Genomic DNA, 21,033 nt, shown 5'->3' with positions numbered 1-21,033 from the left:
GGTTACAAGGGAGCTGGAGCCTCCTTGATTGGCTCTTTGACGCTTTCGGACCAATTGTGTGGCTCCATAGGCGTGGTTCTGACAGGTCGAGTGGAAGGGGGACAGAGCCGAGTTATAAAAAGAAGGTGTCGGAAACTGTAACGCTGCAGCAAAGCATCACTAGTACTCCGGGCCGTGTGAATATGTCAACATGATCAGAGGGGAGGGAGCAGGCAGCGCCGGGGAGGGGCGGCCGGGAGCACCCGCCTCTGGGGGGGGGGTGCTCGGGGCCGCCTCGCCCCCCGGCCCCGGCCTCCGAGATGGCAGCCCGGGCATTTCCAGTGCGCTCTCCTCCGGCTGCCTGCCCCGGTAGGAGCTTCCGAGGCAGCGGCTGCTGGCAGGGCTGGAGAGGCGGCGGGAGCGGCGGGGGGGGGGGTTTCCACGCGTGGTGGTGGGGTCCGGCGCCGTGTGCCCCCCCCCGCTTCCTCGCAGCACCGCACCGCACCCCAGCCGGGCCGGGCACTTGCGAGCTCTGCCCCGGCAGCCGCCTCCCGGCCCGCAGCGGGGGGGGACCCCGGCCGCACCCCCCCCCCCCCCAGGGCTCCGGACCCACCTCGGGTGGCTCCGCACGCCCATCCCCGCCGCGTCGCGGCTGCCGCCGGTCCGCACAGCCGCCGGGGCTGGTGTCACCCCGCTGCCCCCCCGTTCTCCTCCTCGCCCCCCCCCCCCCCCCCCCCCGGAAAGTTGCTTTCTTTTAAACGAGCCAGGACCTCCAGGCCGGGGGCCGGCCGCTTTCCTTCCCCCCCGCAAACCGAGGGGTGAGCCCCGGGGGGGTGGCAGCCGGCCCGGGGGTGGCTCTGCGGGTCCCCCCCCGGCTCGGGGCTCGGCTCCGGCTGCCCCAGCGGCCGCGGCCGCCGTTATTATTGTTGTCGTGGGCGGCTGGAAGCTGCGGCGGGGCGGGCGGGGGCCGCCGCTGGGCTCAGCCCCGGGCCCGGCGGCTGCTCACCGCGCCGGGGCGGGGGGGGGGGTCGCGGCTGGAAAACGGGATTTTTTTTATTATTATTATTCTTTTTTTTTTTTTTCCCTTTCTTTCTTCGGCGCTGAGGATTAAGGCCACTCGGCTGGCACCGGCGCCGAGAGGGTTACGTTCCCACACCCCCTCCTCTTCCATGAGGTGCGCGGGGAGGAGACGGGAAGTGCGGCTTTCCCTGCGCCCGGGCCGGGCAGCGCCGGGGCGGGGGGGGGCCATCCCCGGCTGCCCCCGTGTCCGGGCTCGCGTGGAGCCAGCTACCCCCCCCCCCGGGGGGAAGGCATCACGCGTGGGCCTGCCGCCGGCCCCACGGAGAGGGAAGAGCCGGGCAGGATCCGCTTGGGACGTTTCTGGGGAGACGTGTTCCTCGGGGAGTGCCAGTGCGGGGCAGCGAGACGGGGCTTCGTGTCGTGGGAGCCGTGGGCGTGCAGGGCACGGGGCGCCCACCCGTGTGTCAGGCGGGCTATCCCAGCGCTGGGAGGTGCCGAATCATCATCTCTTCCCTCCCACCCCCCCCTCCACCCCCCGGGGGATCTCCCGACGCCCCCCCCATCCTGCTTTAAAGAGGGGCAGATAATCCTCCGGGAGCGGAGCGGCGGAGCGGGGGAGCGCGGGGGCTCGGCGCTGGCTGCGCGCAGATGGGAGCGGAACCTCTAAAGTGATTAGCTCTTCTAACATTGCATTTTTGACGCACATGGTTAAGAGCGCTTGGCGCCAGCTTGGTGAAGTCCCTGTAGTAACCAGCGTCTAGGATCGCTTTGCATTCACCAAAATATCTCCCCGTTGGTCGGGGGTGGGGGTGGATGGAGAGAAGAGGAGGAGGGAGGAAAGGAAGCGGGAGTAATGCGTTCAAAGAGGATGGGGGGGGGGGAAGACAGAAGCGGGGGAAAGTCTGATGTGTTTCACGAAGCCAGGCTACCCGCGCAGCGCTCGGCTGGGCTGTGCAGCTAGTTATCAACGAAGGGAGCGAGGCTTTCCAGCCTCCGCTCGGAGCCGGTTCTCGGGCTCCTGCCTCCAGCCGCTGCCGCGCTGGGAACCCCCAGACCCTATGCCTTCCCTTCAACAGAGCCCACAACAAACGCCCGGCGGCTTTAAGAAGTTTGCCGCAATTTGCCCCGACCGAGCCGCCGCTCTCTCCCGGGGAACCAGGAGGTGCCCGCCGGCTCCCGCAGGACAAGCGCAGCCGCTCCCGGCCCCGCCGCGCCCCGAGCCCCGCGGCCGCCCCGCCGGTGCGCGCCCTCGGCCCCGCGGCAGAGGCCGGAGTCGCTGCCGCCCTCCGCGCCTGCCCCGCACCTTGCACCGCGCTCGGCACCCACCCGCGGAGGAAAATAAAATGTTTGCCGCTTATGATTTCCAATTTCAGCGTCTGGCTAATGGCGTGCAAACTTCCGCCAGTTCCGAGTGACCTCCCCGACGAAGCCCCCTGGAGACTCGTATTATGAAGGGAGGCTGCACTAATCTAAGATCAAAAGCGGGAAGGTGCGAACAGTCTTTGTCTCCCTTCGGCCGCCTCATTCCCCCTTCTGTGTGTGATAAATCTACCCTGGCGCCGACTGCGCGCTGGATGATTAATTTGCAAGCAAACAAAAGGGACCTGATGGCCAGCCATCTTAGTTAAATATTGGCCAGTGCTTCCAGCTACTTGTTAGCCGCCTCTTTGCCAGAAATAAATAAATAAGGGAGGCGCAGAAATAAATAAATAAGGAGGCCCGCAGAAATGAATGGCAAAGCGAAGGGGTGGAAGGGGGGGTAAGGAAAAAAAAAAAAAAAAGAAAGAAAGAAGAAGAGGAGATCAGAGCGGCCGATGGCGAAGGGCCGGGAGCGGGGTGGAGGTGGGAATGGGGCTGGTGGCGGGGGGAGGCAGGGTGATAGCACGCTGAGATAGCCGGCTGCCCCCGCGCCTCCCGGCCCGTCTGCAGGCTGGGCTGCGGCAAGGCCGGCACTATCTTGGCTCTTCAAAGAGGCATGAAAGGTCTCTGCTGTCTCCCCGGAGAGCGGCCAGGCCGGGGCTCGCTAATCTCGGAGCGCAAAGAGCTAAAGGCCGGGGCAGGGGGAGCAGCTCCCACCTTCCCCAGCTCCTCCGCTCCCTGAGGCCGCCATCACCAGCACCTCGCTGGGTTTTCCATAGTTCAATCCAGGCCGGAGGGAGAGCGGAGGTGGCCAGACCCTGGGCCTTTGGTGGTTGAGCGGCTGGGAGAGCCCCGCTTGCTCAGATTTCACCCTTCTAAGCAACTTTTAGCGTTTGCACGAGAGCTCAGGGCATGCAGCGAGCCTGCCCCGTGCGTGCGTGTCGGAGGTGTGGGAGGAGAGAGGCTCTGGCTCTCTCCCGGTGGCCTGAAGAGCCAGCTGGAGGAAGGAGGCAAGAGGAAAATAAAGGCAGCCCCGTTTTCGGGCCCACACGTCTTCTCCCAGGCCTGCGGGAGCAGCTCCGAGGCGTGCGTGCGTGTGCGGAGGGGCTGTGTGTGCGCTACACAGCCTCTGCGTGTGCGTACGTGGAGATGTTGTGTGGGTGTGTGCGACCGGGAGGGATTCGTGCCTTGGGGTACACCCCAAATCCCTGCTCCGACAGCAAAACCTGAGGTGTCCCTTGCACCCGTTGCGTGCGCTGGGTGCTCGCGGGTGCTCTGCAGGAGAGGACAAGCCCTGGTGCGTGGTGAGCAGCGCCAACGTGCACAACCTAAGTGGGGGTTTGCATCCTATCTATGCATTTCCTTATCGCGCTGCCGGTCCCAAGCATCCCCAGGGGCCCAGACCCATCCTGCCTGCCAGCCGCCCCGCACCCTGCAGGATTCATCCCGCTCCTCCCTCCCTTTCCCCCGGCGCCACAGCCTCCGCTCCGTCTCCAGCCCTTCGGAAGGCAACACCCCACCGTGGCCGCGCTGTGTTTATCCGAAATAAAACGCAGCGGGCTGGTTTACTTTGGCAGGTTTGCAGTAAATACTGGCTGGAGCGCGGGGGGCGTCTGGCGAGCGGCGATTACACGCTTCTTCCGAGGGAAACTCTTCCCCGCCCTGTGCAGGCCCTTCCCCAGGCCAGCAAAAGGTGTCAGTAAATGGGGGCCGTGTTGACACAGCTCCATCCCAGAGCGGCACTGCAGGCCACGAGTGTAATGAAGCGGGTCCCTTAGGGAGAGAGTCTATATACTCGGACTATATAAACTGCTAAGGGGAGGGGGGGAGTCGCTACAGCAGGTCTCTGCCTTTCCCTTTGGCAGAGCCCTTCCTCCAGTTGCCAGCTGAGTTTCACAGAAAGCCTGGCCTGAAAACGTTGCAAAATAACCTGCCTAGGTCCAAAAAAGCACGGCGAGGCATTAGAAATAGTGAGAAGAAAAAAAACCCCACGTCTCTCTCTGAGCAGGCTGGGCCCCATCATGTCCCACCGCACTCAAAGGGGCTGTTTCCAACTCTCCGAACAGAAGTAGAGGTTGGGAGCAGGGGGGTCAGGTCCCCTTCCCAGCAGAGCCGAGCTCAGGGCTTTGCAGGGCCGGGGGGAGCCCAGAGACAGCGTTACACGTGCCTTGCTGGAACACCAGGGATAAAAAAGAGAGGAAAGCAGCAGTTGGAGAGGGTTCTCACCCTCCAGACCTCGCTGGGATGCGACCCTCCAGGAAAGGCTGCTCGTGCCCCCCGGCACGGCCCAGCCCGGTGGGAGCAGCATGGCACTGACCGTGGCAGAGCCGCTGCAGGGTCAGGCAGCACCGTCCCCCCAGCCCGGGGTCACGCAGCGCTGGCAGCTAGCTGCCCTTCCCTGCCTGCCTCCGCCGCCAGCAGCCCCCGGCTCCTCGCCCCTCCTGAGCCCACCCTGGCCTGGCCCGGCTCCTGCCAGGTGCCGGCTCTGGTGGGAGCCCAAACACCAGGGCTCCAGGAGGATGATTTTTCGCTCCCCTCACAAACATCACTCACGCTCAGATCGCCGGCCCTGCCCCGGTTCCTCCCCTCTTCAAGACCTGTGTTCACCTTGTCCCTGTCCCCAGCCGGCTCTGACGCTCTCCAGTCGCCTCCACTTTGCCACCGACGGGAAAACAAAATAAAGGAGCACCCAGAGCCACCTTCTGCATCTCTCCCCTCCGCCTCCTGGCCGGGCCTGGCCTCACCGACCAGGGCACTTTGGGGCACAGCAAGGTTTGGGGCCGGTCCTCTTCCCTCCCCAGCTTGCACCCCTTTTACCCTTTTCGAGGTGTTTTTGCACCACTCGGTTTCTCCTTGCCACAAAGCATCACCCGCTGCACACGCAGCCCCGGTGGCCCTTTCCAACCCCCCGATCTTGTTCTTCTCACCGATGTGTTGCTGGCAGAGGTGGAATGAAAGCCCTGCTTCCTCCCTCGCCCCCTCTACACCCATCCTTCTGCTTCCACCACCGTTGGCCGAGCAGAAATTGTAAAGAGTTCACTATTTGGATAAGGTTTTTTTTTAAAAATAGCCAGGCGTATACATACAGTTTGCCGCTCAGGAAGCAGCACTAATTGTCGTTTCCTATAGTCAAACAGATCTATCTTTTCAATGCTGTCTTTGTGTGTGTGTCTGCGTGCGAGGGAGAAAGACGGAAGGAGTGGATACGTTTATTCAATTATTTAAACACACACACAACACAACAACAGGACCGAGGAGGGCCGGTTCCTCCCGCAGCAGCCCTCCAGCTCTCCAGATGCGGCTTTGCCCCCCCGCCGCCTCCCTGCAGACCCAGTAGAACAAGGCACTCGAGAGCACCCGGCAAAGAAACCGATTTTATCTGCTTTGACCATCAGCCGTGTTCTTTAACAACCCAGAGCCGGAGCCTTTCCCATCTCCATCATCCCCCCCCCCCCCGCCCCCGGGTCTCCTCCGTGCCCCCCGCCCCGCGGGGTGGGCGGGCAGCATCCCCCGGGGCCGCGGAGCGGTGCTGGAGCCCGGGCGGTGCTGAGCACCACCGGGCAGACGGGAGATGCCGGGTTACATCAGAGCAAGGAGGGGATCCGAGAGCCTCTGGCACCGACGCTGACACACGCTTTGCTCCCGTTTTCTTCAAGATGCCCCCAAGTCACCCGGCCATCGATTGATACCTCGGCCCGGGGGAGGCGGGGGGAGGACCAGCTGTTGCAAAAGGACATGGTAAATCTAATAGGGGCTGCTGTCAATAAAGAAATGACAGAGAAGAAGAATTGGCTTCTTAAAGTCTGCTGAACTAACACTCATCATGTAGCCGCGGACACGTATTCTGCATCGCAGCCTGGTATCCATTACTATTTTCCTTACTAGGTTTCAATTAAAAAGAGCTATATCCCCCACACGCACACCCCAAGGCAGGAGAGACATGAAAGGGAAGAGGAGGCAGCGGACAACTCCTGCCTGGACGCGATGGCCGTTACCAGCCCCGAGCCCTTGACATTCCCAAGGGAACGCACCCCGACCCCGGGCGCCCGGGCCGGGGCAGAGCCGTGTCCCCGCGGGACGGCGGGACCCCCCGCCCGGCATCGCTCCCTCCCCGGCATCGCTCCCTCCCCACGGGCTGCGGGACTTCGCAAAAAAACCTGCTCGGGGGGGGGGGGGGGGATGGTCCCCACGCCATTTGGGCTGCGGCTGGCAGCGGTGGGGGACCCACGGCGTGACCGTGTCCCCAGTAATTTCATTTCACTCCTTCCCTCTCGCCTGAAACACAGCCCGAACTATCCCCAGCGCAAAGACAGGCATGGAAACAACCCCGCCGATTTTCTGGGGAAGGAGGGAAGAGCTTTATTTTTTTGCAGTGTCCCAGTTAGGAGGTTTGGGGGAGGCTGGGGCCGGTTTCTTGTCTTCCCCTGCAGCCCCTCCGTGTGTTTGACCCCTGGCATCTGCCTGCGCAGGGCGAGGGAAGGGCTTCACCCGCCCTGCCTCGTACGGGGGCTGCAAAGAGCAGCCGAAATGTGGCAGCTCAGCCCTGGAAAACTTCGGGACAGCGGCAAGTTTCGCTGAAGAACTTGACCGCTTCGGCCAACCTAAAGCTGACACCCGACGTGCAGGGGAGGGGGCTGCGGGCTCCGTCCCAGCGGCACTCCAGAAGATGCTGGTGGAGGGAGAAAAGTCCTCTCCTCCTTCCCCACCGCTTTCCAAACTCTCCCTGCTGCAAGGGGACAATTCCCCGCGGGGGCTGAGCCCTCCGGGGACCGGTAGCCCAGACCCTCAGCCCCGGCCCGGGGGGCTCCGGGCAGCCCCGCCGGCAGCCCCCGGCCCGCTGCGCTTCACCCGGCAACCTCCTTTCTCCACATGCCCGCACATCCCCACGCAAAACCCCTCCGGAGATAATTTCCGTGGGGAGCACAAGAAGATGGAAATTAAAAAAAAAAAAAAAAAAAGGCAGGGGAAAAAAAAAAAAAGGAGGGGGGGCTTTTCTCTGTCTGTGGGGCGTGGGAGGTTTTGCAGCGCTGTTTTATTTTAGTTTACTATTTTGAACAAACTTTAGATTGATTTCCGGAAAGCGCAAACGCGCACACATGGGAAAGTGAAAAAACCGGTCCTTCGAGGTCATCTGAGAAGGGGAGACGGGCTCTGCATATTCCCCCCCCCCCCAAAAAAAAAAAGGAACAGAAGGGGAAAGATCGCATGTTTTTATAGTTTAAAACTACTTTGAATTATTTGCTTTTAATGGCACACGTGGCCGCAGAAAAGACAGGCTCTGCTTTCGATCTTGCACTTGCTCCTTGCTTTTCTATACATATGTATGCGTGTGTACACACATATATAAGCTTTACAGCCCCCACTTCATGGCCAGGTTGCTCTCTCCCCTTTCCCCTGGACCAAAAACAAGTCCCAGGCCACTCTTGCTCCTACGGTAATTACTCTTCTGCTGGGATTCAGAAACACGGGCAGAGCCGACTTCTGCCATAGCGTTTCTCTGGAGCAGCAGGAGTGTTGTGAAAATTTATTAAACCCAGATGATCCGGGAGTTGGGGCAGACGGCAAAGATTTCCAATTAAAGCCGAGCGGAGCAGAATACAGCCAGCTTCGCATCGCAGGTGTAAACAATATTGGTGCGGCTCTCGCTCCGCTTCCCGGAGCGGATCCTTCCCCCTCCTCTAACTGGGATTAGAGGGGAAAGGTTTGGGGTTGGTTGGGGGTGGGTTCGAGGGGGTTTTTTTTGGTTTTTTCTAGCATCAGGTTTTGCCGGAGAGCCGCCGGGCTCGCCCCTGCCCCGCACGGCCGCCCCGGCGCCGGGCTCCGCGGCGCGGAGCATCCTTCCCCGCGGTCGATGCGCGCCTGGGCGGCTCGGTGCCTGCAGCCCCCCCGGGGCCACCGGTCGCCACCTCCTGCCCCTGCAAAATCCCCGCTCACCTGTTGCTGCAGCCGCTTCTTTAATAGCATGGACTTAAAGGGAAGCTAAAACGCTCACAGGCGGTCTCGGAAAAGCGGCGGCGGAGGAAATTATTCCAGTTAGACGGGAGATGGGGTAGGAGAAAATATACGGGGAGTCCGGGGCATCACTTCTGGTCCTCTGGATAAGAAGGGGAATGCGCTCCCGGCGAGCACAGGCACTTTCTCACCACTTTGGTACCAGTTCTTGGGGGGTTTGGGAGCTTAAATTCAGCCGGGAAAGTGGTTTCTGGTTCATCAAGTGCATTCAGGCGCCCAAATCACCTCGGGGGCCGGGGGACCCACCCCCCCAAACAGCTTTTTCCTCGTTAGAGGGAGGCTTGACACAGGCTCAGTGCACAGGGCACCCTGGCTTCTGAGGTTACAGTCTAAATAAGGGAGAAAAGCATTAATGAATGTTTAATCCGTGTTTTCTTTAAATACCATTAGGACAATTGTCCGGATCCCAGGTCAGGGGAAAAATGCTGCTCGCTGGAGACAGGAAGGCGACGGGCTGGAGGGAGAAGGGGGGATTTGAAGAGCGAATAAGTGGGTGCACCGTGCCTGGAGCTCACCTTCTGCAAAGACAAGGCGTGATTAATGCCCGCCACTTGTGCAGCCGTTTGCCCCTGCCCTGGCGCAGGCTCCAGAGGCAGCACAAATCCTGCTGCTCTTCCCCCGACAGCAAAGTGAGCAGAGCGCGTTGTGAAAGGCTCTGTCTGCGCGCTGCGACGGGGGTGGGAGAAGGGGAAAAAGGAGGGAAAAAAAAAAAAAAAAAAGAGGCAGAAAATACAAGACAAGCCCGTCCCAAGAGCTGAAGTGGGCAGAGTATTACATGTACAAACATCCAAACAAGATTCGAGCAGTACAAAGCGTCGGAAAATCCAGAGCAGCCACATAAAAAGAGAAGTTAAGTAGGAAGCGGTGTAAAAGTGTTGTCATGTATTTTGCCTTCCCTTACAGATGTTCCGCATAAAGCCCTATCTGAAGGAGAGGGAAGGAGGGAGCGAACGGCGGCCGAGCCCCGCGCTCCCGGCGCGGGCGGGGAGAGGGTGCGGGGGTCCCCGCCGCCGGGGGGCCGGGCTCGCCCCACGGAGCGCTCCGTGGGCTCCGGCCACGGGATGGCGCCGCGGCCGCCCGCTCTCACCTGCCGGAGCGATGCTCACCTGGGCGGCCCGGCCCGGGGAGCCCCCGGCTCTGCCCCGGGGCGGGGGGGCTTGGGAGCCCGGAGGGGGGGGAGCAGCGGCTGGAGCAGCGGCCCCGCTCATCTTAACGAATTGCAATAAAAGAGCTATTAGAAGTGACAGCCGGGCGTTTACGGGCTGAGAGACAATGCGTGCTCCGGGGGAGAGCATCTCTGCCTCCTCCGCCGGGGAACGGCGGGTCACGCAGAACAACCGGTCCCGGGGGTGGGTGGTGGGGAAGGGGGGGTGAAGGGGATCGGGGAAGTTCAGATGCAGGCGGTGAGAGCCTGGGCGTCAGAGTTAGCAGCGCAGGAGGCAGCCCCTCAGCTGCAAAGCTCGCCATCGGGGAGGAATAACGCGGCGGAGCAAGGGAAGCGCTAAGCCGAGCTTAGGGACCGGGAAGGGAAAGATCGAGTCTTGCAAAACAGCTAGACTAAAAATATCCACCACCCCCCTCTTACGTTTAAGGCTGGGTGAAGGTGTAGGAGATCCAATATTGCAGGTGACATAAGAAGGGAGCAAACCCCCTGCCACAAGCGCCTCTCGACCCGCCCCGCCCCCTCCCCCGAAATACAGTGATCACCCCCCAAAAAACATCTCAAGCAGATCAATCCAAAGCCAAGTCTCGCTGTCACCCGCCAGCAAGGGGGGAAAAAAAAATAAAATCGCGTTTCATGAGCCCTGTTCGTCCTGGCGAGACCAGGAAAGGAGCGGGTGGCCCCGGCGCCCCTCTCTGGCCCCGTCCCCCGGGCAGGTGCCTTCAGGTGCCCTCCTCGCCATGAAACGGCGATCCCACCCCCGCAGCAAAGCTCTAGGGACAGTAGCTGGGTTTAAGCAGAGAAAAAAGCCTGTTTGCTTCTTTATTAGTGTCGAGCCTACTCTAATTACGAGAAATCGCTGCTCTCGGGCTGAAACGACGTGTTGTCTTGTGCTTGTAAAATACATTCCAAGTAATTCTTCTCTGTCTATAAAATACAGTAGGGGGGGAATATAAATAAACCGCTGTCCATTTGTTTAATGCTATTTTAGCCAAATTGACTGGCCGGATTGGAATTCGACATAAAAGCTTTAGTTTGCAAAACATCCGCACTGTAACGTCTGGGAGACGGGGCTTGAGCTCCAGCGCGACGGGCACGTTAACTGCATTAAACCCCCTCCATACATTTTCTAGCTTTTGCTTTTCTTTCCCTTTTGCAGCACATCCACCCGCTCTCCTCCCCGCCTCCGGGCGCCCGCGCCTGTTTTGCTCCAAATGAAGTATTTTACGTGATCGATGGAAGGAGTCATTTGGCCCATAATTAGGTCAATAAAATCAATGTTTATTCCTCTGATGGCCTGAAAGCTAATAAATTCCTCTTTTATATTCGCTCCCTCCGAAGATTAGAAACGAGCTCCCCCAGCCCCAGCGCCGGCGGAGCGGAGCGGGGCGGGCGGCAGCCGCGGCCGGCGGGGATCGCTCCGCTCCCCAGCCCGCCCCAGCGCCGGCACCCACCCAGCCTCCCCCCAAAAAACCTTTATCCTCCCCAAAAAGGCTTATCCCCCCCCCCAAAGGTTTATCCCCCTCCCAAAGTTTTCTCCCCCCCCAAAAGGTTTATCCCCCCCCAAAGGTTTATTCCCCCCAAAAAAAGGTTTATCCCACTCCAATCCCTCCCGCTCCTGTTTATTTTTCCAAGACATTTCACGGCGAATCCAGATTTAGTCTAACCCCCCATCACACACACGCACGCTCCCCTCCTGTCTCGCAGATAACTTCATTTCGCTTGATTCCCTTTGCAGCCCCTGATAAAAAAAAAAAAAAAAAGAAAAAACCAAACAAACAACAAAACCCAAAAGAACAAACCACCAAAACCCAAACCCACCAAGTCTTTTCATGAACACCCAGGGAGGTTTGAAGGCGCCTTGGAGAAATCCTATTAGAGTTGGGGAAAGTAAAGCTTTTGGGACAAAAAAAAGCGCGACATTTTTATTTTGCACGCAGGAATAGCGAGGAAAAAGCATCCCGGTCCTAATTAGATCAATATAGAGACACACAAATCTTTGCAAAGGTTCACCAGTTTACAGTAGGTTCCAGACCTTTGACATACATTGCGGATTAATTGGGCACTGTCAAGAGGAGGGGAGAGGAGGTGGGATTCCAGTTAATTAGTCGAGAAATGAATAAAAACTAAACATTATCGGAATTGTCTGCGGGTCCCGGTTTGTTAGTGGGGATTTGGGGATCAGCTTTTGTGCGCCGTAAATTGGATCTGAGTAGCGTGGTGCTGTCTTACACTGTCGTTTTGTGAACTGGCGACAGCTCGAGTCCATGGGAAAACTTAAAGGGAACCTGGGGCCGGTCACGGAGCCTCATTATCTCATGTCGGATACCATCTTTCGGGGAGAGCGTTTAATCAACAGTGGCACACAATCCTCCCCTCCAACCTGGGCAAAGCACAGCACCTTCCCTCCCCTCCGCCCTGCAAACGGCCCGCCGCCGCAAGACGCCGGTCCGAAAGAGAGAGAGGAAAAAAAAAAAAAAGACTCCAGCCCCTTTCCCGAGTGGGTGAAACCGCCCTACGAGCTGGGAGGCGGCGGCGGAGCCCCCGGAGCCCCCCCGGAGCCCGCCCGGAGCCCGCCCGGAGCCGGGGCTGCCCGCGGCCCCACGGAGCGCGGCGGGTCCCCAGCCGGACACGGGGGGCTTCGTCCGTGCTTGTGGTTCTCCACGCTCCTTCGGGCTCTGCCTGTCCCCAAAAGGGCAGGGAAGGAGCCGGGCCCGCGTCTGGAGGGATTTTTCCCCGCGGAGCTGGACGGGGCGGTCCCCGCTGCCCACCCGCGGAGCAGCCTCGGCCGCCGCTCCCCGCCGAAAGCCTGGCACCGCCGGCTGCTTTCTCCCCCTCCTCCCCGTCCCGCTTTCCTCAGGGAAGTCACGGCTTGTCCCCCGCCGCCTCCCCGGTCCCCGCCGCCGGGAGCGGGGCTCCCCGGGCCGCCCCGCCGGCGGGCAGGGCGGGCAGGCGGCGGAGCCCCCCGGGCCCAGGCCAGCGGAGTCCTGCCAGGGTGTCACCGCGGCTGGAGGAAGGGAATTTCCCTTCGGCTCTCAGCAAGGTGAATTCCCAAGCCCTCTCCCTCCCTCCGCCGTCTCGCCCTGAAGGGTCCCGGCTGGCAGGAAGGGGGGAGAGGGAAAAAGAACTGGGAAGGAGCGAGGGATCCGGCAGCATCTTCTCTCCAGCCGCGGGAGAGGAGTCCTTACGGGAGGGAAGGGGAAACTTTTGGCATTGAAGGCAAATGTTACTCCCCGCCGTGCCGATGCCCCGAGCACCGGGGCTCCGGGGGCGGCAGCCGCACGCCGGGGTCCCCCGGTGCTGCCCGGGGCCACCGCGGAGCCTGGGCGGGCTGGAGCGAGGGGAGCAGAGAGGGGGAGCCCTCAGCCCACGGGAGCTCACAGCTGGGTGTGGGTGTCCCCCCCTCCCCGAGCTGCTTTGCGTGCTCCCAGGTGGGGAGGGGACCCCGCTGTCCCCTCGGCCGGGGGGGGACAAAGTCAGGGGTCTCCGGGGAGGTCTGTCGGGGGGTCGGTCCGTGTCCCAGGCCCCGGTAACCCAGCGGGACGGGGCCGGGAGGCACCGGAGGGCGAGGCTCCGGCGGGCAGGGAGGAGATGGTTATGGTAGGACCGCGGGGCCGGGTACCCCAGCGTCCCGCGTGGGGCTGGGAGAGCCCGAGGAAGGGACAGACGGACCTTTCCCACCGGTAAAATCCGCTGCACCCCGTTGCTGTAGTTAGCGGCGGGGCCGCAGGGCGATCCCCGTCCTCCGGGCACACCGCACCCCTCTCCTCCGGGGCTGAGCAAGAACGGGCCCCGGGGACGCGAGCCGCCCGCCGGGGACGGGGCAGCCGCTCCCCGGCGCTGCTGCCGTCCTCCCGGCCGGCTCACCGGCCTCCGGGGCCACCGGGGCAAGCCCCCGTTGTCCCCCCCATCCCGAGGCGGAGCTTGCTAGAAGTGGGGTGGCAGGTCCCCGGGCAGAGAGGAACCCCTCCCGGGGTGGAGGAAGGCAAAAATCCCTGGGCTTTTCGAAAGGGAAACATCCCCGTCCGTGCCCGGGAGCTGCCCTTCGTCTCCCACACCTCCCGTGGGAGGCGGCGCGGAGCCACCCGCGGTCACCGTGGGGCCGGCGAGCAGCCAGGACAGCCCGGAGCATCTCCGCGGCCTCCTCCGGGCCAGTAATTGGGTGTGCTTAAAATCAACCCGGCTAACAAGCCTGTTGTCCTCCTCACCCCACCCCCGCGTGTGAAACATTGTCATTAGGCGTCTAATATCTCCATCGCTTCCAGGGGGGAATGGGAAGAGGCTGCTCGAAAAAAAACCCAAACAAAAGAAAGTGTGTGAACTCCCAGCGCCCATATGCACAGCACAATGCAAAGCGGGTTAATATCAGTTAGCAGTTCTGCAGTGACCTGTAAAGTTGCCTCTCTGGAAAGATTCTTGATGTATTACTTAACATGGCTACACAGTTATCTGTCTCGGCATTAATGCGTCCATTAAATCACTGTTGAGTAGCATCAACCTACTCCCGAGTCTTTCCGTCCCCTGGGAATATGGTTTCTAAACAGGATCAAACATGTGATGCTGACAAGTCATGAGATAAGTTATAATTAATTAGAGTTTGCTACATCCACAGAATGGGTACTTGGGGGAGTGGGGATGGACCGGGCCATTAAAGACTTCAGCCGGGAGGGAGGATCTATAATATTGAGTTGGAAAACAAGAAGAAGTAATAATCAAAGGTGGCCGAAGAAAACTGCAAACCTTTAGCTTTCAGAACTCAGTCAAGATTAAAGTCGTTCTTGATGGGAAACACACCATCCCCTTCTTAATGAAAACCATGGGGAGACTGATGCTGCGGATGGCTTCTTAAAGAGGGAGAGAAAAGCCTCGCTCCAGGTTTGAGGACAAAAATCGCCGCCGCAATTTGCAAAGGGAAGAGGAGAAGGAGAGGAAGGAGCTGGGCGAAGGGACCCGCCTTGCCCGGCCGAGCGGGGAAACCGCATCCAGAGGTCATGTCCCCACCCGACACGCATTTTGGGGTCGTTTCGCAGATGTTCTCCTGATTCAGAAAGGCCCGTAGCATCCCTCCCCGCCTGCCCCAGAGCGCCCTGGAAGCTGCCGAAACCCCTCTCCTCCTGGCAGACAAATGGCCCCTCTTGCCCTGGGCTGGGGCCAGCCTCCAGCCCTCCCCCTGCCCTCTCTCTGCTGGGAATGACAGTTAAAAATCAGACTGCAAACAAGTGGATGTTGGTCTGAGCTGCAATAGCCCTTATTTGCTTTGCTTTAACAAACAGCTGGAGGGGGGGTTTACTTTCAGGCTGGCTGTAAAAGCCCCGCATGGGAGGGGAAAGGCAGAGGACGGAGGTTAACCGGCGGCATGGGGTGTCTTTTCATGCCCTTTGCGAGTCAAAGCGATGGCTGGGTTTATTTGCTTGCTCTCTGCAATAAATGGGGAGCCCTTCAGGTGAGAAGATGCTGGAAGGGTGGAATGACAGGACAGATTTACACCTGTCCTTACAGCTTACTCTGACAACCCCTATAGCCTACAGAAATGACCAGTGGTGCCGCATAGTCTGGGGAAGCCAGCAGGTTCACTCTGCTTTTTTGTTGTTTTTTCTCTCTGTTTCCCCTCACCCCCGCCCTCCTGCTTCTTACTCCCTTTCCCCCTTTTCTTACGGCACGACATGAAGCACAGAGATCGCCCCTGACCGATATGCTCCCCCCAGCCACTGCCTGCCCCAGGAAGCCAAATATCACAGCCGACCCCGTGGAGCCCCTTCTCGGCACCTCCTGGGTTGCGCAGGGTGCCCAAGCTCTGCGGCCACCACACTACAGCCTCCCGCTATACCGCCGTTTCATCGCCGGCCTCCTCCAATTCTCAGCTGTCCCCTCCCAGCCAAGAAGGCAGTGGGGAGATAACCCCCCTTATGTCCTGTCCCCCCCAGCCATCCCACCTCGATGACAGAGGCTGTCCAGATGCCTCTGGAATCTGGCCGGACCTGGCTGCCATCTTCATCTGTGGAGAGGACAAAGGCTGCATTCCCCATCTCCCAACCCAAGGGCCTGTTGCCACCTCCTAGTGCCTGCTGAAAGCCCTCCTCAAAGCCAGCTCTCAAGTGTGGCGTCTGGTGGAGCCAGGACCACTCAACCCCTGCCTTCAGCACTCCCGGACGAAGGGCTGGCTGCAGCCGTTCAGGCTGAGGGGGTGTTGCTGAGGGTCCCGTCCCCTCTGTAGAGAGGGGTGGAATGAGTTTCAGTAGCCCCTAGCCAAAAACATCTTGTGAGCAAGCAACGCAGCCCAACATCTCAACACCCAACCTCACGTAAACATCACTTAACGGGACCTTTGGATGCTCTCATCCAGCATGGGTGCCTTAAGTTATATTCAAAGAGCCAAATATAAAAGCCACACGACACGGCAGCGTGTAACTGAGGTCTCCTGATGGATCCTGCGTGCCCATGTTAGGTGACCACGTTCCCAGGACAGAGCTCCTGGGCAACCAAGTGCTCAGACATGGGGTGCAGAGGATGTAGGACGCCACGCACAGAAGAAACACCAGGTCCTAAGCCACTCTAAACATCTTCATCTGAAGTTTGATAGGTGCCACGTTCTGCTCAGGATCTCCAGCTGCAATCCTTCTCCTGCAATAGGCAACGGAGCCAAAGTCACCCGTTCTTACAAAAAACCCAGAGAAGGTTTCTCGTCTCCCCGTGCCTATTCTTAGGCTCATTCCAGCGATGATTTCCCAATTACACAAAGTCAAACGGTTTCAACAGAAAAGACTGGGAATGCCTCACCCGAGGACTCTTGCCTCCCTGGGGCTAGGAAAGTATAGAGAACCTGACCCAAATGAGGCAAGCGTGGGGATTTGCAAACAGGTCCCTCTGCTCGTGGCGACAGCCCTAAGCCCTGGGCTGGGGTTATAGCCAGCGGCAAGCACTCGAGATTCCTCTAAAATCTTTGGGAACATCTAAGGGTTCGGCACTTCTGAAAATCTCTTAAGGCTTCTTCAGATGCCTGGAGAGAGATTTCACAGCTTGCTTTCTCTAAATAGCTGAGTTTTGAGTCTCTGGCCAGAAAAATAGGCCATGCGACTTCAGAGCGCCTTCTCTAGGATAATTAAGATTAATAACTCACCGTTTCACCTATGGTACGCACCATTGTTGCGTAGTAATCATGAGATAATATCTTCCGTGGTAAAAACTCACCCCCGGTGAAGAAGACGGACAAGGATATCACGAAGGGGTACGGGGAACGGGGAGGAGAGTTAAATCTTTTATAGCCTGGAAGGAGCAGGGGTGCCTCTCCCTACTGCATTCCCTTTCGGAGGCTGAGGCTTACTGGGATGATTCTGCCAATGAAGACATTGCAGGAAGTGATGAGGCCAAGAATATCCTTCGAAAACTTTTTAAAAAAAAGGTTTTGGGTGATTTTTGCTTTTCCATTACGTTTTTTTGGATATAATTTTTGCAGGCTAGGCACAATGAGCAAAACCAAGGGAAGAGTCAATGCCCAGATAACAGTGCCGGCAGCGCAGAAGCAGCAGAGCAGAAATGCGGCTGGTTTCTCATCTGCAACGCGAATACTTCAGCTCAGCAATTTGCCTATGACTACTCTGTAGAGTAAGTGCCTTTCAGGGAAGAGGCAGAGATGCTCTTTGGGATTGGCAGGGGGAAGAGGAGGATGGAATACAACACTATTTTGAATCGTCTCTTTTCCAGCCACTCTGGAAAAAGTCATGCACCACTCAATCCAGGTGCACGACCATGCAGGGATAGACTCCGCAGTGGATCTCTCCATGGAGGTACTTACTCAGCCATTGCCGGCCAGAATTTCAGACAGAGGGTGCGTTACGCCTGTGTTTGGTGATCTCGGATCAACCACAAAGTCAAGTTCAAGGTCTTGTCCTCATTGCTTTAAAGGATCTGGACCCTGCCTCTCAGAGAAACCACTTCCCCTCCAGTATGCTGGGATCACTGGAGGCGCTGGAGTTAATACCAGGAGGAGGTTGCGAAGGGGAGAGTGCTGACAGCAGGCTTTGCTCAGCGAGAGGCCCTTAGCAAGACAACCCACTTCTCACCTCCGTTTACCAAAGCCTGGATGTGGTTACCTCCTGGTGGAGATCCACTTGTTTTCCATCCCAAAGGATTTCTCAGATGGGAACGCGTGCATGCTCCTCCCTGTTGCCCTGTCAGGTCCCAAACACACTGGATTCCCTTCCTACCACTGCTCCCCTTCTGCAGAGCATACACAACACAGCCGAGGCATCCCAGAAGTGCTGGGTTTGCTGCATCTCTCCGAGACACAGCCTATCTGCATATATTCAATGACCACGTCTGGGAAGTCTGGCTGTGTTCAGCCTAGACATAATTTCCAGGCGCGGAAAAGGGTGTGCTCAGAAACCTCAGACATTTTCTAAGCCTACTGAAGACCTGCCACGATCAGATAGTTTGTCCAGCCAAAGAAGTCCTGAAGATGGAGCACATGGCTGGGAAACATCAGATTTGGAGGAAGTTAATGACATTCAGAAGACACTTCCAAACGTGCAGTTTTTCTTGCATGACACACAGGGTCACTCTTGTCAACAAATATCCCATTTTAATATTTCATTAAACTTTCATGGTGTACTTTGAGTCCATGGTACAGGCACAGTCAACAAACCTAAAAATCAATTAATCAGTCCCTAAGCGAATACCCAGTGAGAGAGAGAGAGGCTCCCATTAATTTCTCCAGACTTCAGGTCAAGCCCTAAATGTATAAAGATCAAAAGACCTGGAGATTAGCATTGAGCAAAGTCATCAGCGGTGGGATTTCCAAGGGCCACACTCAGCCCCTTGCAAGTAGATGGGCAAAAAAAAATCGACCCAAGATTTTTTAGCTCCCTTTCTTTGCAATGAGGCAACTCTTGCTTTTTTTTTTTTTTTTTTTTTTAAAGAAAGGAAACAGTGACGGAAGTTGTTTGCACTTTTCACCAAAAGTGGTAGTTTTCCTAGAGGCGTGTGCGTGCCTTGCACACACACATCCACGCACACACATCACTCCTAAGTTCGTGAGAAGATGAGTGACAGCCAAATTGCCTTGCAGCCTTCGCTCTTTGCACATCTTCCCTGCCAGGTTTGCACCGAGGACAGGTGGCTTTCGCACCTAGCACATATTTCTCCTGGCTGAGTGTTAACAGTGAAATCAAATCCTTTCCTTTGACCTAGGAATTTTGATGGGAGAGGGAAGGGTGTCTTGTTTGAGGGGGTGTGGCACTTCTTTCTACAGGAACATTTATCATTTCTCTGCTGAAAAAGAGACCAATAACCCATACCCCGTGCCTGTTATTACCCTGTGAATTCAAAGGTGTCTCATTTTTAATGGGCCCTTAGCAATAATGCAGGCACCTCATCATTTATCATCTTGCGCTGACATCTTCCTTGATGCAGAAGGCTCCTGAATGGCAGTTCTAAAAGAGGTTTCAGCAGAATGAGCCGTGAGGGGTCTTGTAACTTCTCCTATAGTCAAGCAAAGGGAAAACCCGAGGCATGGTTTATGCCTTTGTGCAGGAAAGAGTGACAATATCAGACACCCTATGTTCTCTTCTCTAGTCTATCTCCAACGCCAGGCACAGCACAGGGAATGATGCCCATCCTCTGAGGGCAACATCTCCCTCTTCAGCAAGGGCAAGAGGGATGAGACACAGCAGCGCCGGCAGCAGAGCCCTGCTCCCACCTCCTTCCCGCATCCCGCGTCCTGGTCGGAGCCAGCACGGTGTGGAGATGCCCCCTGCACAGGGCAGAACTGACCGAAATTACTGCCCCTCCCTCCCAAAGCAGAGAAGAAATGAAGGGGTGAATCACAGCCTTGACCTACAATTTGAAGCCTGCTTTTTTCCCAGGGCTTTAAGGAAATCTCGTGTTAAATCCATAACCGAGTCCTAAGGGAGACAGGCAAAACATCCTCTGACACAGCTGACCTCCTTTCTCTCTCCGAGAAGATGTTTTTCAAGGAAAGAAGCCAAAAATTCAGCTTAGGGAAACGAGCAGAGCTCGGCTGGATTGGTAGGGCTGAGCTGTCTTAGGCCAGGCAGGCTCTGCCTCCTAACCTGCTCCTATGCAAATCCCACCGCCACCACCACCAGTCTCACTTTGGCAAGGCTTCTCTTTCCTCCTGGTAGCCAGGTTTGTGCAAATAGAGTCTTGCCACAAATCCATTTGCAATAGCCTTAAATGACAACAGCTGATTTTGACGCTCGCAACAGTAAATCTTCCATTTTCACCTCGGAGGGTTTGGCAGCGCGATGTTGATTTTCTTCTCCAAACCTTGCCTGGCAAAGGTTTCCCTATCTCATAGCCTCATGCAAGCACAACGCTCTGTAATTACCAGGTCCTGAGTCTTTCATTCAAGTGCCTTCGAGGACTTTGAAGCATGAAGAATTTTGACTGGGGGGCCCCTGAGGCAAGAACCCAAGGATTACTTTGCCCAATTTACTTATGAGTAAACTGAGGCACAGCAGAGAGGAACCTCTAATTTTCACGAGTCTGTTCATTCAGGGTTCCTCGTTTTCCACACTCCCAACTCAAAAACGCCCTAAAGGCTTCAGTATTCAGGGTTGCTGAGCAGCCAAATATTTGGCGGAAGGATTTTGCAGTGCTCCAGAAAGTCAACTCCATCATCTTCCAAGCCACCCACTCAGAAAAAATCAGGGCATCCAAAACTGGTGGTTTGTTACACTCAGCTGATAATAGGGTGCGTTATTAATGAGCCCCAAATCTCAACCTTTCTGCACTTTCATTGAAGAGATATCTAGAGGGAAAAATAGGAAAGCAGGTAATATCTTCCCCCTCTTCTGCCCGAGAGCTCAGTGTGTGGGCACAGGGTGGGAGGAAGGGAGGTATTTCCAAACAGCTTCATAGGATGCTCAGTGCCTGCGCTCGCCCGGAGACACCTCTGTTGCAAGAAGCACGTAGTGCCACGAGCACCAGAACAGAACGAACGCGGCCTGGTTTCCAGCAGATTTGCACCCCTGGCTGATTGCTTGCTTGAACTAAGTTACACCAAGGCTCAGGCATGAACTCATCCCTCGTTGTCCCCAAGGGTTCTGCACAAGGGTTGGACTCTGCTGAGTGTTTTCTGCAGCATCTGCTAACGCGTGGACACCAGTGACAGCTTTATCACCCACTCTGGGTACCAAGCAGCTGTCCCCAGTGCGGCTCCTCAGGCCTCTACCCAGAAGCGAGTGCTTGCTGTAATACCCACTGCTTTAGTGGGAGTCACTCATGGTCTCCTCCTCTACCCTATTGCCCTCTATTTTCACAAAAATTTTGGGAAACTGTCACCCTTTGGTCAACTTTGACTGAAACCACCATTTGCATTCAAAAGGTACTAGGGGAAGGGGATGGAGGGGAAGGGCAAAGCCACTTAAACCTCCTTTTCTTAGCGACTGTCCGGAAAAAACCAAGAAATAATTGTGTATTATCCACACGCAGCCAGAGAAGAAGCTGCAGGAAAGAATCCATCAAAGAAGGAAAGGAGATTC

This window comes from Platalea leucorodia, assembly GCF_965183815.1.
Source record: "Platalea leucorodia genome assembly, chromosome: 12".
In the NCBI taxonomy this organism is placed as follows: Eukaryota; Metazoa; Chordata; class Aves; order Pelecaniformes; family Threskiornithidae; genus Platalea; species Platalea leucorodia.
This window is presented reverse-complemented; position numbering follows the sequence as displayed.